General features: G+C 40.0%; 1 long non-coding RNA gene across 1 annotated transcript; it reads left to right on the top strand.

Moving 5' to 3' along the window:
• Positions 1–522: 522 nt before the first annotated feature.
• On the top strand, positions 523–4,162 carry LOC103677914. Its single transcript, XR_572562.2, has 3 exons — positions 523–681; positions 1,110–1,173; positions 3,814–4,162. It is a non-coding gene; the product is annotated as an uncharacterized LOC103677914 (long non-coding RNA).
• The last annotated feature ends 13,261 nt before the right edge of the window (positions 4,163–17,423 follow it).

Here is a 17,423-nt window from a genome sequence, read left to right on the forward strand (position 1 = left end):
TTCTCATGCTATTTGGATTTGGAGAATCATCAAGCGAATGGAATGACTAATTGGAGGCTACAGTCCAGAAAATATTGTACAAATTTTCCCTTAAAAATAGAAGGTAGAAAGTGTTTCCTTTTCACACTGTGTCCCTTTTCAAGTGGCCTGGGATGTTATGAAGTTCAATAACCACTTCATTTGCATGATTCAGACACTAAAATAACTGGATGTGATCATTTAAACTGTGAGTGATGGGGCCGTGGCTTCCCTAACTACACAATAGTGCATTTGAACTGGCAGTTAATTGGTTTAAAAGTGACTTATCGGTAACGTACAATATGACTAATTTAGCAGCTAAGCAGTTTCATTGTGATCTTGGTGTCAGTGGAGTTCCTGTCACCTATCCAACAGTTAAGTCATATTGCATAATTGTTGGGTGACATCACTGGGCTGCAAGATTATTGGCTGAAGAAATGAAAAAAAAGTTTCCTGGAGTGTCAGCCTTTCCGGCATCTGAACGAACGACTTGTACTGGGACTGCAGTGCAGCCGGCGAGCAAAGTAAAAATGCGAGTTGAAGTGGCTGGGTTTTGGTGTGTCATTGAAAACCACAGTCTGTAGCACCGGGGAAGATTCTCCAGCACGCCTAATTGTGAGGTCCCTTCCCTCTATGTGGGACTTCACGGTGCCAGTCATTAAGGTGAGAGCGCCGAGACAATGGCACTCTCTTGTAATGAGGGCATTTAATTTTTCTGAAAACTTTACAGTCTTCTCTTTGGAGAGAACGTTTTTAAAAATGCAGGTTGCCATCTGCTATACACATAGACACTGAAAAGACGGTCAGCTGGGACCCGGTTGAAAACCTTTTATGGTTAAAAGCCTGGCTTATCTCCAAGGGAACTGGTAGTTCAGGTTAATCACCACAGAATACATAAACTTTAAATTTATTTAATTGTACAAAATATCAAGCTTTAAAATGACCCACAGAAATGCATAAAAACTGGAGCTATGCTGATTGGAATTTATATCACGTACGGCTAACATTTATTGTTTACTGTGCCTCAGCTTTATGTATATGAATTTATTTCATCTTATGAAGTAGTTACTATTATTATCCCCAATTTACAGATGAGGGAATGGAGACGCTGGGATCATACAACTGGTAAAGAGTAGAACAAGGATCCGAACCCAGGTAGGTCGGCACTAGAGCACACAGTCTGTCTGTTGTCTGTCTGTCTGTATTTATTTATTTATTGGACAGAGAGGCAGAGAAAGAGACACAGAGAAAGAGACACAGAGAGAGAGAGAGAACAAGCAGGGGGAGGGGCTGAGGCAGAAGGAGAAGCAGGACTCCCTCAGGGAGCCTGATGCAGGACTTGAACCCAGGACCCTGGGATCGTGACCTGAGCCGAAGGCAGATCCTTAACTGACTGAGCCACCCAGGTGCCCCTAGAACACACAGTCTTAACCTTTGCCCTCCACTGCATCTTTTTAAATCATAACAACAACAGCAACAACAACAACAACAACAACAACAGCTACTACTTCCACCTACCGAATGCCTTTCATGCGACAGGCATGTCCTATGACCATTGTATCCTCTCATCAATTCTGGGAGATACAGGCTGCACTGTTATTACCCCCACTGATAGATTAGGAAAGGGAATCACAGAAAGTAAGTTACACAGAGAGTATGTAATGAAAAAAGGATTAAAAGCCAGACAGTTCAGATCCAGACTCCATGCTTTTTAACCACCATGCAAGACTGCTTTTCATAGTTACTATTTATTGAGTATCTATTAATGTGGAATCCTTACAACAATCCTGTGATACCCGTGATCCACAATAATACCCGCACCGTAGGAATTATTAACCCCAATTTATAGACAAGAAAACTGAGGCTACAAGCCATTGGGTAACCTGCCAGCTTCTAAGTAGCAAAGCAGAGCCAGAAGTCTCCCAAGTCCATCGGACACCACCATCCCACACTACCATCTGCAATTGTGCTGCAGGGAGATGAATGTATGTCAGGTAAAGGGCTGGGATCTCAGGAGTCACTGAGTGTGAGGTGTAATATCTTGGTCTGGGCACCCCCAAAGGATGGGGCCTGCTAAAGAGCTGCCAGAAAGGTCCCGAGGGTCAGCAGTGCTCTGAGGAAGAGGCATCCTTCCTTGAGTGCACTCTATCCATTTGTGGGTTCTGGGTGATCTCCTGAATGTGGTCAGACTCCTCTCTCTCCCTTAAATTCCTTTTCTCTTTTCCTTCTCCTCGACCTTTCCACAACTGCACTTCCCTGCCCTCCTTTGGTTAGTACAGAACCTTGCACATGCTCAGTTCTCTTGCCTTATACGGGTTTCCTCCCCACCCCCAAGCCTCCTTTCCTTTCGTAGCACATATTCAGTTCTGTGGAATGTGGCCACCCATAAGCATGACACACATTTTCAAAAGGCTTTAGAAATGAATGTGATTAGCGAACTTAATTTTGTTAAAGGGGAAATGCATCAACACAGCACATGTGTAACCTATTACTTTTACAGTATCAGTGTCCTGCCTTCAAGGGCGTAATAATTTTAAAAAGCTGAAACCACAACAAAAAGCAAGCACAAACTAAAAAACAAACAAAAGATTGAAAAACAGCTTGAATATTACAAAAGTATTTACCTTCAAGTTTTCAAGAGTAAAGAGTTCTTTTTAAATGTTATTCTAGTAAAGGAAATCAAATGTATCTATTTGTTCATTTGTGAAAAAAAGAGTATTTATTTTGGGGAAGTAGAGATTAAAATATATATGACACATGCTGACGTACCTAAATCCTTAAAGAACAAACTCAAATGCTGCAAGAGTGAAACAAATTGTAAAATAGGGTTGGTCCAATAAGGAAGTGAACTCTCTGGAGGGAATGATCAGGGAAACTTCTTGAAGGAGCAGATACGTGGCTGGAACTAGAAGAACTGGTAGAATTAGGATAAGTTGATAGTTAACGTTAAGGAAAGGACAGTCCGTACAGGGAACTAGTGTGAGACAGAAAGTACGAAGGTATAAGGCTGTGAATACTTCTCAAAAGTACACAGCCATTAAGTAATAGGAGAATCTTCAATAAAAATCTTCAGCAATGGCCAGTTATTTGTTCTGCTTTTATACCAAAGATTAAGACGTAATGGAAAAGTGTGTCTCATCCCAAAATTAGGAAAGGGAAAATCTTAACATTTTGATGTGCTGTGAGCTGGCCATCCCCTGCACACAGGAATCTCCCTTTAATGAAGATAGGAGGAGACTCAGCATTCTAAACGGCTCAACAGCATCCGGACGGTGTGCCCATCTAAAACTCTCAGTGGACAGGGAGTCTACTGCTGGGTCATCTGACCTTCTTACTGACCTCATGTCAATCACTCTGTCTTCCCTGATCTGAGTCCATATTCCTGTAAAATGATAAGGTTCTTCAATTTGGCGGGTAGGAGAATAATGCATTGGGAACCTCTCTCAAGTGCTTTCTGTGGTCCTAGTCAGTATCTGGGGGTGACTTTATTATAACTGAGACTGCCTTAAATAAGTTCGTTTTGGTTCTTTAATCACTAAGTGCTTTGGGAGATGGTCCAGAGGTGGTTCATTCATTCATTCATTCATTCAGCCATTTAGGCATTGAATAAGTGCCTACTATGTTTGTCAGCCTCTAAGATGGCGCCCACTGATTCCTGCCTCCTGGTATCCATGCTCTGTGTGGTGCCCTTCCACATTTACCAAGGTAACTCTGTGTGAGCAAAAGTGATGGTATGTCACTTCTGAGGTAGATTACTGAAAAAAAATGTGGCTTCTGTCTCACTTTCTTTCTCAGATCACTTGCTCTGGAGGAAGCCAGCTGCCGTGTCATGAGGACAGTCAGTGACCTATGAAGAGGCCCATGTGGTGAAACTGAGGTCTCTGCCAACAGCTGGACAAGAACTGAGGCCTTCTATCAAGAGTTATGTGAGTAAGCCATTCTGGAAGCAGATTCAAGAGCCCTAGTCAAGCCGTTGGATGACTGCAGCCCTAACTGACACCTTGATTTAAGGCAAAACCTATTCTTCTAAGCTGCTCTTGGACTTCTGACCCTCAGAAATTATACTAGATGATACATGCTTATTGCTTTAATTTGCTTTAACTTTAAGTCACTTTAACTTTTTTTTTCACATTGCAATAAACGAATAATATGTCTACCATTTATTTGTTAGTGTGACCAGTGCTGGGAATGAATGAGCTTGATTTGACCCTGTAGAAGCTAACAGTACCCAGAAAAGCAACAACAACTGACCTGTAAGCACCTACGTACAACACAGTACCACAGATGCTATGAGGGAGATCCCTTACAAAATGCCATAGGAGGCAGGAGATAACAATTAACTCCATTTGGAGAGAAAAGAGTCCCTCAAAAGACAGGAAAACAGACATTTGGAAATTAATCTCCAAGAAAAATCAGGACTTTTCCAGCAAAAAAGAGGGAATAGCAAATGCAAAGATCCAGAACTGAGAAAGCATTGCACGTCTTAGGGAATGTGTTCTATATAGCTACGGCCAAGGATTCCCATGAGGATTCCTTGCTAGGAAAGATGGATTTCTTTTAAGATATGAGACGCCCTTGACATGGTTGAAGAGGGAGATCGACATGATCAGATATATGTTTTAGACAGATGACTATTGTGGGTTTCATCAGAAAGGCCTACTAGGACTAGAAGCAGGAAGAAATAGAGGTCATATAGAAAACTCTTGCAGTTCTTCTCAGGAGCTCCTCCTATCAGAGACTAGTGAGCTTCTGATGTGACTGTATCACTCATATTTTTTATTAATCCTTTGACTAAGATATATATTTTTATAATAATTTTTATTTTTTGTTTTCATTTGGAAATTTTGATTTACCAAAAGGTTATGAAACTAGCACAAGGAATTCCTATATACTGTTCACCCAGATTCCCCAAATGTTAACATCTTACATAACCACAGTACAATTATTAAAATCAGGACATTAACATAACACTTCAAACTAGTCTACTAAACGAATTCAAATTTCACCAGTTGTCTGATTAATATACTTTTTTCTGGTCCAAGATCACATTTTGTTTTTATGTCCCCTTAGTCTCCTTAATCCCCTTTAATCGGGAACAATTTCTCAACCCGTCTTTGTCTTTCATGACCTTGATACTACTGAAGAGTACTACCCAGTTATTTTGTTGAATGTTTGTCAACTTGGGTTTAGCTTATCTGATATTTCCCCATGATTAAATTTAAGTTATGCATTTTTGGCAAGAATGCCACAGAAATGATGTTATGTGTCCTCAGTGCATCATATTGGAAGTCACATGATATGCCTCATTATTGTGATGTTAATTTTGATAACTTGGTCAAGGTCGCGTTTGCTAAGTTTTTCCACGGTGAAGTTATTATGATTCCCTTTGTAATTAGTAAGTATCTTGTAAGAAGATACTTTGAGACTATGCACATTTCCTGTATTGTTTTTTTTAATCAAACTTTTGCCTGGGAATTTTAATATCCATTATTGCCTGAAATAATGATTACTTTGGTGCCTGCCAGATGGTGACAGTCAAGAGATTTTGAATTGTGTTGTGTGGTCGTTTTAAAACATATACACAAGTTCTTTGATACTCCATTGTTCAAGACAGGAAGCCTAATTCTCCTTTCCTTTATTTTAGTCTACATTCAGTGACTCTCTTCTAATGAATAGAATGTCAGAAGTGACTTCAAAGACCAGGTCAGAAAGGGCATTGTGTTTCCTCTCTGGCCCTCTCTTAGATCCCACACTTTGGGAGAAGCCGGCTGCCATGCATGGAGACACTTGAGAAGCGCTCTGGAGGCTAGCATTAACTTGTAGGGCGTGTGAGTGAGCCACCTTAGACGTGAATCCTCTGGCCCCAGCGAAGCCTTCAGAGTGCCGCCCTGGTAAACACCTTGACTGCAACCTTGTAAGAACCCCTGAGCCAGAACCACCCAACTAAGGCACTCCTGGATTGCTGACCTACACTAATGAGTGTGAAAGATAATAAATATTTATAGTTTCAGGCCACTAATTTTTGGTATAATTTGCTCCACAGCAATAGATAATGAATTCATGCTGGTAAGTAGAAATGAAATCATGAGAAACAAGTTAAGGAAGAGCAAATGGTAGGAAAGAAAGTGTACCCAAAAGAGGGGGAGTGGGTATGCATGTTAAAATGATAATGAGATCCTACTTCTCCCGTGATAAGATAAATTTAAAAGTCTTAGAGTACCAGATACAAAGAATTCTCAAACACTGCTGGTCGGATTGTAAATTGGTGGTCATTTCAGAAAGCAGTTTGACATTATCTAATAAAGGTGAAGATACACATACCACCAGATAAGTTATCAGAATCCTACTCCTAGACGCACATGCAACAGAAATAGGTACACACGGATGTCAAGAGACATGTCCATGAAATGTTCATGGCAGTATTACTCATAATATCCTGAAACTGGAAACAACCCAAGTATCCATCAACAGTAGAATGTGTAAGCAAACTGTGGAACATTCATCCACGAGAATGCTGTACGTAAATAAAAATTAACCAACTGCAGCTACAAGCAATAATGTGGATGGATCTTAAGAACAATGTTGAGTGGAAGAGGTCCAGCACAAAGAAATATATATTGTATGATTCTGTTTGTGGAAAGTTCAAAAACAAACAAAATTAAACAATTTTTTTAGAGATGCATACTTAGGTGATAAATCCATTAAGAAAAGCAAGAAAGGTGGCACCTGGGGGACATAGTTGGTTGAGCATTGGACTCTTGGGTTCGGCTCAGGTCATGACCTCATGGTCGTGAGGTGGAGTCCCATGTCAGGCTCCGCGCTCAGTGTAGAGTCTGCTTAGGACTCTCTCTCCTTCTTCCTCTGACCCTACACCCACCCTCTCAAATAAATAAGTAAATCTTAAAAAAAAAAAAAAAGAAAGAAAAGTGAATGTCATAAAAGTCAGAATAATGGTTCCTTAAGGGAGGAATGTAGGAATTGTGGTGGGACAGAGGCCACGGGTAGGGTCTTTTGGAAGTGTTTACAACATATCATTTCTTTTTGTTTTTCCTTTAGAAATCATTCCTGTTGTGGTTTAACTCAAATGAAATAAAATTATTGTAATATTTTATATACGTATAATGTATACATATGCAATGTATAATGTAAACTGCATTAGTCACATAGATATCGACTTTATAATAATTCATTAAACTATTCATTTGTATTCTATGCACTGTGTTATATTTTACAGTTTAAAAAGTTACAAATAGAGTTTGCATATAGTCGAGGATCAAAGGCGAACATGAACTGGCAATTAAGTTCTGTTAAAAGGAAATTAACACACATTGGGAAATAAGAATGCAGGAAGCACACAGTAGACAAGAAGCTATCCTTCCACCTCATATGTGGAAACATCACTGCATGGACCAGGGGCAGATCCTGACTGCCAAGGCAGGTCTTAAACCCAGGCAGTATGCCTTATGAGCTTCTAACTCTGAGAGCAGAAAGCAGATGGGCCCAAGAGAAGGTTGGCTTGATGCTATCAAAGTTATGAAGAAGATGAAGCCTTCAACATCTTATCCCATCTGTGTCTCTGCTTGTGCTCCACTTCTCCACACCTTCTTCAGATACTCAGCATCCTGTGTATTTATCTCCCTTCCTTCCTGTCAAACTCATATCCGAAGTCAGGTCTAAAGGCCAGCTCTGTTGACTCTTGGTCTAGTCAGTGGTATCACACTGGCGGAAGGTATTTGAACTTTAATCTATATCTCTGATTATGAATGGAAGGTTTTGTGGCCTTTGGTGGAATTTCTGTCACCAGGGACTGGTTGTATGAGGTATGTTTTGGGTGAAGTAGGCCTTCCTGCCCCAGACGTGGCACACTGCAAGGTCTGGTGTGGTACGCCCTGGGTAGAAAGTGTCAGGCAACTTTAAGAAAATCACCCCAGGTGATTCAGATATGACAACCTGTATCCTGTATGACAATCTGCTTCTTTCCACGCCCCATCCCTCACTGAGAACCACCCATTTACAGGAAGGCCATTCACCGAGCAAATATAATATCTATCTATCTATCCATCCATTCATTCTTTCATTCATTCGACAAGTATTTCTTGAGTTCTAATTATGTGTCTGGCCCTGGGCTACCATTGGTGATTCAGGGTTGAACAAAAACAGACATGGGACCTGCCTTCTTAGAATGGTTTAGTGTACAAATTAATGAAATCAAGCAGCGAAATGTAAAATCACCAGTCAGGTAAGTGTTATAAATCTGGGTTTATTCATCAAGAAGAGAGCTGAATGATGAGTAGCTTAATAATTAGGATTTTTAAATTTAAGATGAGGAAATTATATGGAGGAGAATGACTAGTTATTTTATATTGAGAAAAGACATAAAAAAGACATCAAAAAGGAGGTTTGCTCTGTAACAACTAAAACAGATAAAGATCATTATTATTGATATTTAAGAACCCTGTTTATCTGCTCTAGTTGTTCTCTCAAACTATCTTGAAAAATATTAGGCTATAAAATAAATGTAAAATTAATGTCCCAAGAAAACCACAGGTTTGCTATAGCTTAAAGAATTTAACATAATAGCTATCGTTATCAGAAAGTTTGTCCTGTGCCAGGTGTAGTGCTTATATAAATATATGTATAAATATATACATATGTCTAAATATATTATAAAGATATAAATACACATTTTTAAATATTATGATTGGTGATTACATATATGTATGTACATATATATCAGTGATTATGTATATAATAATGATTATATATCAGTATTGAATATACATATTAATAGAACCTCACAGTTCCCTATAGAAAAAAGAAATTAAGACTCAGAGAGATTAAATAAACTGTCTAAGTTTACACAGCTAATATATATATTTTAATAACACTTTATTGATATATAATTGACATAGCATAAAATTCACCCTTTTAAAGTGCACAATCCGATGGTTTCTAGTAAGGTTCAGAGAATCATAATTTGCTGCTAATTTCTAGGTCATTTTCATCACCCTGAAAAGAAACCCTCTGGACCTAAGTTTTCCCTCATTCCTCCTCCTCCTCCTCCCAGCCCTAGTAATCACTGACTCTACTTTCTTTCTATATGGACTTGCCTATTCTGGATGTTTCATATAAATGTAATCACAAAATGAAGCCTTTTGTGTCTGGTTTCTTAGGGTGATTTTTTTTTTCTTTTTAAAGATTTTGTTTTAAGTAATCTCTACACCCAGCATGGGGCTTGAACCCACAACTCCGAAATCCAGAGCCATGCACTCTTCTGACTGAGCCAGCCAGGTCTCCCTAGGGTGATTTTCAAATAGCTCTTCATGTTGTAGCATATGTCAATACTTAATCTCTTCTTATCGCCAAATAATATTCCATTACATGGGTATACCACATTTTACTCATCCATTTATCAGCTGATGGACATTTGGGTTGTTCCCACCTTTTGGCTATCATGAATAATAGTGCTATGAACATTTGTGTACAAGTTTTGTGTGGACATATGTTTTCATTTCTCTTGGCTATAATTTAGACATGGAATTTCTGGGTCACATGGCAACCGTATTGCAACCTTTTGAGGAACTGCCAGGCTACCACTTTCCATTCCCACCGGTAGTGTATAAGGGTCTTAACTTCTCTGCACCATCACGAGTACCCATTATTTATTATCTGTCTTTCTGATGATAGCCATTCTAGTTGGGTGTGAAACAGCATCTCACTGTGATTTTGGTTTGCATTTTCCTGCGGGCTAATGATGTTGAACATCTTTTTATGTGTTTAGTGGTAGAATACTAAGTATGATATGATAATTTTTTTAAAACGCAAGTTACCAACGCTTATTAAAAGCATAAGAAGACTATGTACCAAATTTAGCAGTGAGTATCTCTATAGAATAGAATCATGGGAGATGTTGGCTTCTTAAATTTTACCTTCTGCATTATTAATTTTTATAGCAGCAAGCACATATTCCTTTTATAATTAGAAAAACAAAGCACAGTTAATTAAACAAACAACAAACACAATGAACAGAGACAGACCATCTCTAACCTTGGGGAGTGAGAGCATTCCCCCAGACACTGTGTTGCCTTCTTCTTGGGTCCAAAAGTGCAGGAAAAAGTGGAGGGAGGGTGGCTAAATGACTTCTGAGCCATGTTTTGGAATGCATTTCCTCAGGGTGACAATGTTATAAACTGTGGTGCATTTCCAAGGCTAGCCCATCTATAGATCAGGTATAGGCTTCTGAGGATATCTGGCAAACCCAGCTATCAAATTTAGTATGGATCCCAAGGATATACGTGTTCTATTGTCAAAATGCTCAGCTTTTGGAATGCATCCTTAACAATCAGTAGAGAACTGCCTAGACAAGAAAATATAATGAATAAATACGAGAAGTTTGAGTGTGAATGTGGCATGTTATGGCAATGTGTTCGATATTTTTAATTCTGTTTCATCATGGAATGTTTCTTTGATTTCTCACTTGCTATTTGTGTAGCTTATGAAGGCGATTATATTTCTATTTTAGTATTGTGAGAAACGAAGTTGATAACAGAATGCATAAACCTTCAGAATGTATAATACTTTCTTGTTTTCAAACAGATCAGTTTTTCAGAATATGGTGAAAATAAGCAGTTCTTTTGAGAATGGGCTTTTTTTCACCCCCAGACAGTTTTCCCTGGAGTGAATATTTATGGTCTAGATAGAATCCCCTGAAAACAGAAATGTTGTCATATTCTTGTTTGTATGTAACACTTATTTATTACAAATGGCAGGAAATGCTAATTTAAAACTAACTCTCAACAATGAGTTCAGAGCAGCTCAGTTCAGAATTAATTTATAGCTTGAACACTGAGGGAATATTTGGGTCAATTTATTATTCACTGAGATTGTTGAAAATTTATATGATGATTATTCTGATTCCATCTCCAGGCAGAAGGTTACTCTCCGTGGAAAAAACCCAACAACATCCAAGGTTATTGAAATGCCATGCATATAAGCATCCAAGCTCCATTGGCAATTTGCATATGTATGTAGGGTATGGTGTGTGTTCCCACCCCCACCTCCGCCCCCACAAACAATCCTTAAAATTACCTGGAATATTAACAAATAATATCCTTCCGTTCCACGTTAGTAATATCAGTCAGAGAGATGGTCATTTGTGAGACTCTGTGAGCACCTAGCTAATGACTAGTGTTACATCTTGACTCCACCATTCTGGGCCCACCGTGGTTTGCCCACATTCAGACAGTGATCTAGTGACAGGCTCTGTGGAGAACAGAGCACTTCTCTGTCCACAGAATTCCAGGCACCAGGATGAACACATATGCACTGTATACTTTGAGTATTTTTATATGACTCAGTATAAATGTATACATTCATAGCCTCATGAGCGCATGTCTGTGAATACGGGGGTCTCAATAGCTTCATGCATTTTCCTCGCTAGCCAGTAAGTTCTCTGTTATATTTTATAAACCCTCTACTATTCCTGGATAGGAAGTACTAAATTTCTGAGGTTTTAACAAATATCATGTTTCACTTAAACCATGTAGAAATTATCCCAGTATAAGTACTTTAAAAAATGTTTTTGATTTAAATTTTATTTAAAAACAGCATAAGTAATTCATGTTCATAGTGGAAACATATAAAATACAGGTAAGTAAAAAAAAAAAAAGTCACACCTGATCCCACCACCTGGAGATAATAACAATCATAATAAATTTGATGTATAATTTTGTATATTTTATGCACCTTTATGCATATATATAATTTTTCATAAAAATAGATTATCATACAGATGTCTCAAAACTTCCAAACCCTGCTTTTTAAAATTTAATATACCATGCATACTTTTCCATTTCCAACATAATATTTCATGGCTGTGAGCCCAAGGGATTCTAGTTATATGATACCAGGAATTCCTTGCCCCAAAGAACTCAGCTCCCTCCAGGGCCTTGTCTTCTAAGGGAGTGGGCTGCATCATTATGGAATCAAAGCGTAGTTATCACAGGTGGCTGGATGTCCATGTGAATGTGAGTGAGTGAGTGTGTGTGTGTGTGTTTGGCACTTCACAGTGCAGAATTGGCGTGAACTGGGGTAGAAAGAAGGGTAGACTATATAGGTCAGTGGCCAGGGACCAAGGGCCAGGGTCTGGGATTGGATATCCCTACACTACCAGTGAGAATTCTAAGTTTAGGGGTGCCTGGGTGGCTCAGTCAGTTAAGTGACTGCCTTTGGCTCAGGTCATGATCCCAGGGTCCTGGGACTGAGCACCGCATCAGACTCCCTCAGTGAGGAGTCTGCTTCTCCCTCTTCCTCAGCAGCTCCCCCAGCTTGTGCTCTTTTGCTCTCTCTCTCTGTCAAATAAGTAAATTAAATCTTTAAAAAAGAGAGAGGATTCTAAATTTAATTCCCGTTTCCAGATAATTATGAAGCCATCTTTTTCAAAGTAAAAAAAATGTATTTAATTGAATAAGTTGTTAGACTGCCTTTGTAACTTCAAAATACTTCGTGTATGGTACGTATGTGATTCTCTAGGTGGGCCCCCAAAATTTTAGGAGCAGGCCTGAACATATATATTATATGACTTCTACTTTCTAGAATATATATTTAGTTTAATTTAATTTACATTTTCCTTATGGATGAAAAGGAGTAGTATGTAAATGAGTATGCTCATTTATTGACTAGTTAAGATTCAGCTTAATATATTTTTTACAGATTTTATTTATTTATTTGACAGAGAGAGAGTCAGCGAGAGAGGGAACACAAGCAGGGGGAATGGGAGAGGGAGAAGAGGCTTCCCGCTGAGCAGGGAGCCTGATGTGGGGCTGGATTTCAGGACCCTGGGATCATGACCTGAGCCAAAGGCAGATGCTTAACGACTGAGCCACCCAGGCACCCCTAAGCTTAATATTTTTATTTAAGCTTTACCATACTTCCACACTCCACTGGGTATAGGGACGAGAAGTAAAAATACACAGCCAGGATGTTGTGGAGCTCACAATATCCTAGGGATCTCAGACATGGGAAATGATTACGAGATGGGGTGGTAAGTACATCAGTCAAGTGTGAACATGGGTACAGAAGCCAGAGAGAGAAAGGAGGGAAAATCTGTAGGTCAGGATCCTGGGATCAGTTAATTAACCTGGTCAACTCTAACCTCACAGAAATCTTTAAAAGGCTATAGAAACCATCTCATCCAAGATGAATTGTTGTAAACTTTCTAAGGGGTTTAAAGTTTTTAAAGTTTTTGATACATTTGGTAAATTGGTCACTTAAAAAAGTAAGCATTCAGGAATTCACTTTCAGCAAACGACTTTTAGCTAATTGTCTGGCTTCCTTGAGGCGAAGCATCATTCAAGCTGGGATATAATGAATTCACAAAAGTCTGAATAAGAAGGAATGTGGTGCCTTTCTGAAGAAAAATATTCTGTGAAGAGGGAACAGCACATGTGTCATCTTGGAGGCATGGAATGGAATGACATGTTCTGAGAACAGTGTTTAGAAGTGCTAGAGTAAAAAGAGTGAGGTGGGGGGCACCTGGGTGGCACAGCGGTTAAGCGTCTGCCTTCGGCTCAGGGCATGATCCCGGCGTTGCGGGATCGAGCCCCATGTCAGGCTCCTCCACTATGAGCCTGCTTCTTCCTCTCCCACTCACCCTGCTCGTGTTCTCTCTCGCTGGCTGTCTCTATCTCTGTCAAATAAATAAATAAAATCTTAAAAAAAAAAAAAAAGAGTGAGGTGGGGAAGCAAAAGGATTCGAAACTGGAGAGAAAGGCAAAGCTGTGGTCTGGAGGGCTTTGTGGCCCTGGGTCCCAGGGAGTTTTATCTTATAGGAAATGGAAGCTGAGGTTGAAGAATTCGAAGCCAGGAAATGAGGACATCAGACTGCATTTTAGACGGATCGTTACGGCAATGGTACGAGGAAGAATTGGAAGTGAGTAGTCAGGAAGGAGGTGGTCCACTGCCGAGAAGGCCGAATACTCCAGGGTCACAACGAGGGCAAGTTCTGGATTCAGACGGTTGGGAGTCAGCACCGGTTTCTACCACTTAGCACCTGTGTCTTTGGGCTCTGTTGACCTGGTTTCCTCATCTGTAAAATGCAAATTATCACAGCTGTGAAGAGGAAAGGAAACAATAGGTATAACGTGCTCAGGGCAGACACCGCCATATTAGAAAGCTCTCAGTACTGCTTACTACTACTAGTAGTTGTAGTAAAAAATAATAATTATCATTTTCAGTAGTTCAAAGAAAGAGAACGATGGTCTGAACTGGGGTACAGGGAGTGGAAATAGTGATGAAGGGAAGAAGATGAGAAAGACAAGGAGTGGATTTGATAGGACTCTTAGTTGATTAGATTCAGGCGTGAGTGTAGGAGGAGATCTCTTGATCTCTAGCTCGAATGACCGAGCGGAAGGTGTTGGTGCAAAAAAGTTTGGGAAGGCAGGAGCAGGGACAAGCTGGCTGGTGGCAGATAATGAATTCTGTTTCAGAGATGTTGAGGTTTAGATACTTGTGGGTCAGAGAGGTGCAGATGTCCCGAAGGCCGAGAGGTATGCAGGCTGGAGTTCGGGAAGGAGAGGCAAAGGCTACATGAACCAAGTGCCAGGGTAACAGACTTCTCGACTAGAAATAGCTGCCCTGACATACAGATGTTTTTCATCTATTTGGCCCTTGATGCATGACTTCTATTAGTACCCAGAAGGGAGGATGGCTACCTCAGGTGCAACTTCCATCATACAATCTTTGCTGATCAACCCAATCGGGTAGGGTCTCTTTACTCTGAGACCCTTTGTTAAGGATCGAATGTTTATGTATCCCCCCCAATTCACATATTGAAGTCCTAACCCCTAGTGTGATGGTATTTAGAGATAGGGCCTTGGAGGGGTAATTACCATTAGATAAGCACCTGAGGAAAGGGCACTGGTCTGATGGGATTAGTGCCCTTGTAAGAAGAGACACCAGAGAGCCCACTCTCTTACTCCACGTACACCAGGGAAAGGCCGCGTGAACACACAGCGGGGAAGGAGGCTGTCTACAAGCCAAGACGAGAGGTCTCACTAGAAACCAATCCTGCTGGATCTTGATCTAGGACTTCTAGCTTCCAGAACTGTGAGAAATAAAGTTTTGTCGTTTAAGCTACACTGTCTATTTTGTTACGGCAGCCTGAGCTACCTAAAACACCCTTGTATGCAGGCTTCGCTCTATTTCTCCCGTAGGCAGGCCCTCCTTTACTCTAGTAATGCGCATTTCCTCCTACTGCTTCCAGAGAGAGGCATCTGGAGGGCGGGTCCTTCATTGTTTCCCTTCAAGGCCCTGTTTTGCCCACAGTAGATGTTTAATAAACATTTGATGACCTGAGGTCAGCTTGGAAAGACTCAAGTTCATGCAACACTTTGTGTGAAGAGGGTCACAGGGAATGTGCGTAGTGCGGGGTACAAAGCAGAATCCTGGCGTAAGTCAGTACTGGAGTTTAGCTGGAAACAGGATGGTCTCAATACGAAATTAGGAGATTACCAAGAAAAGACAGTTTCCCAAAGATCAGTGGGAAGAGCGAATGGCTGATGTGTCCACATGAGGCATACTTTTCGTGAGCATTTTGTACTATGCAGACCATTATGTAAGCTATTTCAAATTGATTTGAAAAATCATTATAATTTTAGAGTTACGATTTTTCTAAAGCAAGTGAATTTAAGGGTTAAAATCAACAATGGTTCAGGCCCCTAATAGTTTGATGCTATTCTGTTTAAAGAACAATCAGCCAACCAACCAACCAATCCAACAATGACAGTTTCCCTCTAAAGAGATGAAACAAAACAAAGCAAAACGTTTTGTTTATTGCATTTCAAACTCTTGTCAACCTTACCGGGAGTCATTTAAAGTTGACGGAATGTTCTTAAGTGAAGTCTCAGGGGTGATGCTGTGAGTCTGTGTATTCTGTGCGATGCCAAGTGTGTCCTGGCAATCATGGGAAGAAGTACAGGGAATCTGCCCCAAATGTGTCAAGACACTCCTTTGTGAGAAAGGAGGAAGTGGGAAGATTGATTTTTTCCTCCGGAGTGTCTTCCATTGCCATCTTGCTAATCTCTTGAGTACCATGGAAGCAGGGACTTTCTAGCAGCATCGTCTCTGAAGCCCAACAGTACAGAGGATAAGAGTGGAGTACATTTGTCCTGACCTATCCACCTAAGAGAAACCAGAGGCACATGGATCAGTGCACTACGCTTACAGCCTGGAGCTGCGGAAACTCCTAGACTTGGACTCTGAAATGGGCACCACTAGCCACAAGTGGCTAAGGAGCACTGGACACTTGGCTAGCCCAAATTGGGATATTCTGTGAGTATAAAACACACTCCCAATTTCAATTCCTTAGTTTAAAAAAGAACATAAAATAACTCATTAATACTTGCTTATATTTATTATAGGTTGAAATAATATTTGGGATACATTGAGCTAAATCAAATATATTATTAAAATTATTTTTACTTGTTTTTTTTATTTTCTAATTTGGCAACTAGAAAACTTAAAATTACATATGTGGGTGATGTTATATTTCTGTTGGACAGAGTCTAAGGCTTACACCATCAAGGGGAAGATCTACATTCTGGCCTTGACAGGATATAGAGCTTACAGGAATTTGTCTCTTCTCACATGACTCATGCCCAGCTGTGTATAAAAGCAGTTTTATTGCTCGTGTAATAGCCCTATACACATTCAGAGAGTCTTTCATCTGAGGATCTCAAACATTAATTAATTCTCACTGAATAGCTGAGGAAGACTGGTATTCTTAGTTCTATTTTACAGATGAGAAAACTGAGGCATGGGGAAATTTAAACAATTGCCCAGGGCTACTCAGGGTAGAATGGCAGAGCTCAGAATAGAAACCATGAATCATTATAATTCATCACGCATCTAGCCAGCAAACAATATTTTGTCTTCCTGATTAGGCGAACACCTTCAAGGTAGGGACCATACTTTTATTTATTTATTTATTTATTTATTTAAGATTTTATTTATTTATTTGACAGAGATAGAGACAGCCAGCGAGAGAGGGAACACAAGCAGGGGGAGTGGGAGAGGAAGAAGCAGGCTCACAGCAGAGGAGCCTGATGTGGGGCTCGATCCCATAACGCCAGGATCACGCCCTGAGCCGAAGGCAGACGCTTAACCCAGGTGCCCCCGGACCATACTTTTAAAATGCTATTTCCAACTAGTGAGATACTGAATGTTCAGTGAACGTTACACAACCGTAGGAGTCTTTGCTTCCAGATGAACACATTTGTACATTAACAATCAGGTAACATACAAGAGATAAATAAATGGTCTCTTTCCTTGTGGGGAAAGAATCTTTCTTACACCTTACTTGGGAAGCGGATAAACAAATCTTACCTTTGATTAGTTCACTTGTTTTT

The sequence above is a fragment of the Ursus maritimus genome, unplaced genomic scaffold (assembly GCF_017311325.1).
Source record: "Ursus maritimus isolate PB19 unplaced genomic scaffold, ASM1731132v1 scaffold_20, whole genome shotgun sequence".
NCBI lineage: Eukaryota > Metazoa > Chordata > Mammalia > Carnivora > Ursidae > Ursus > Ursus maritimus.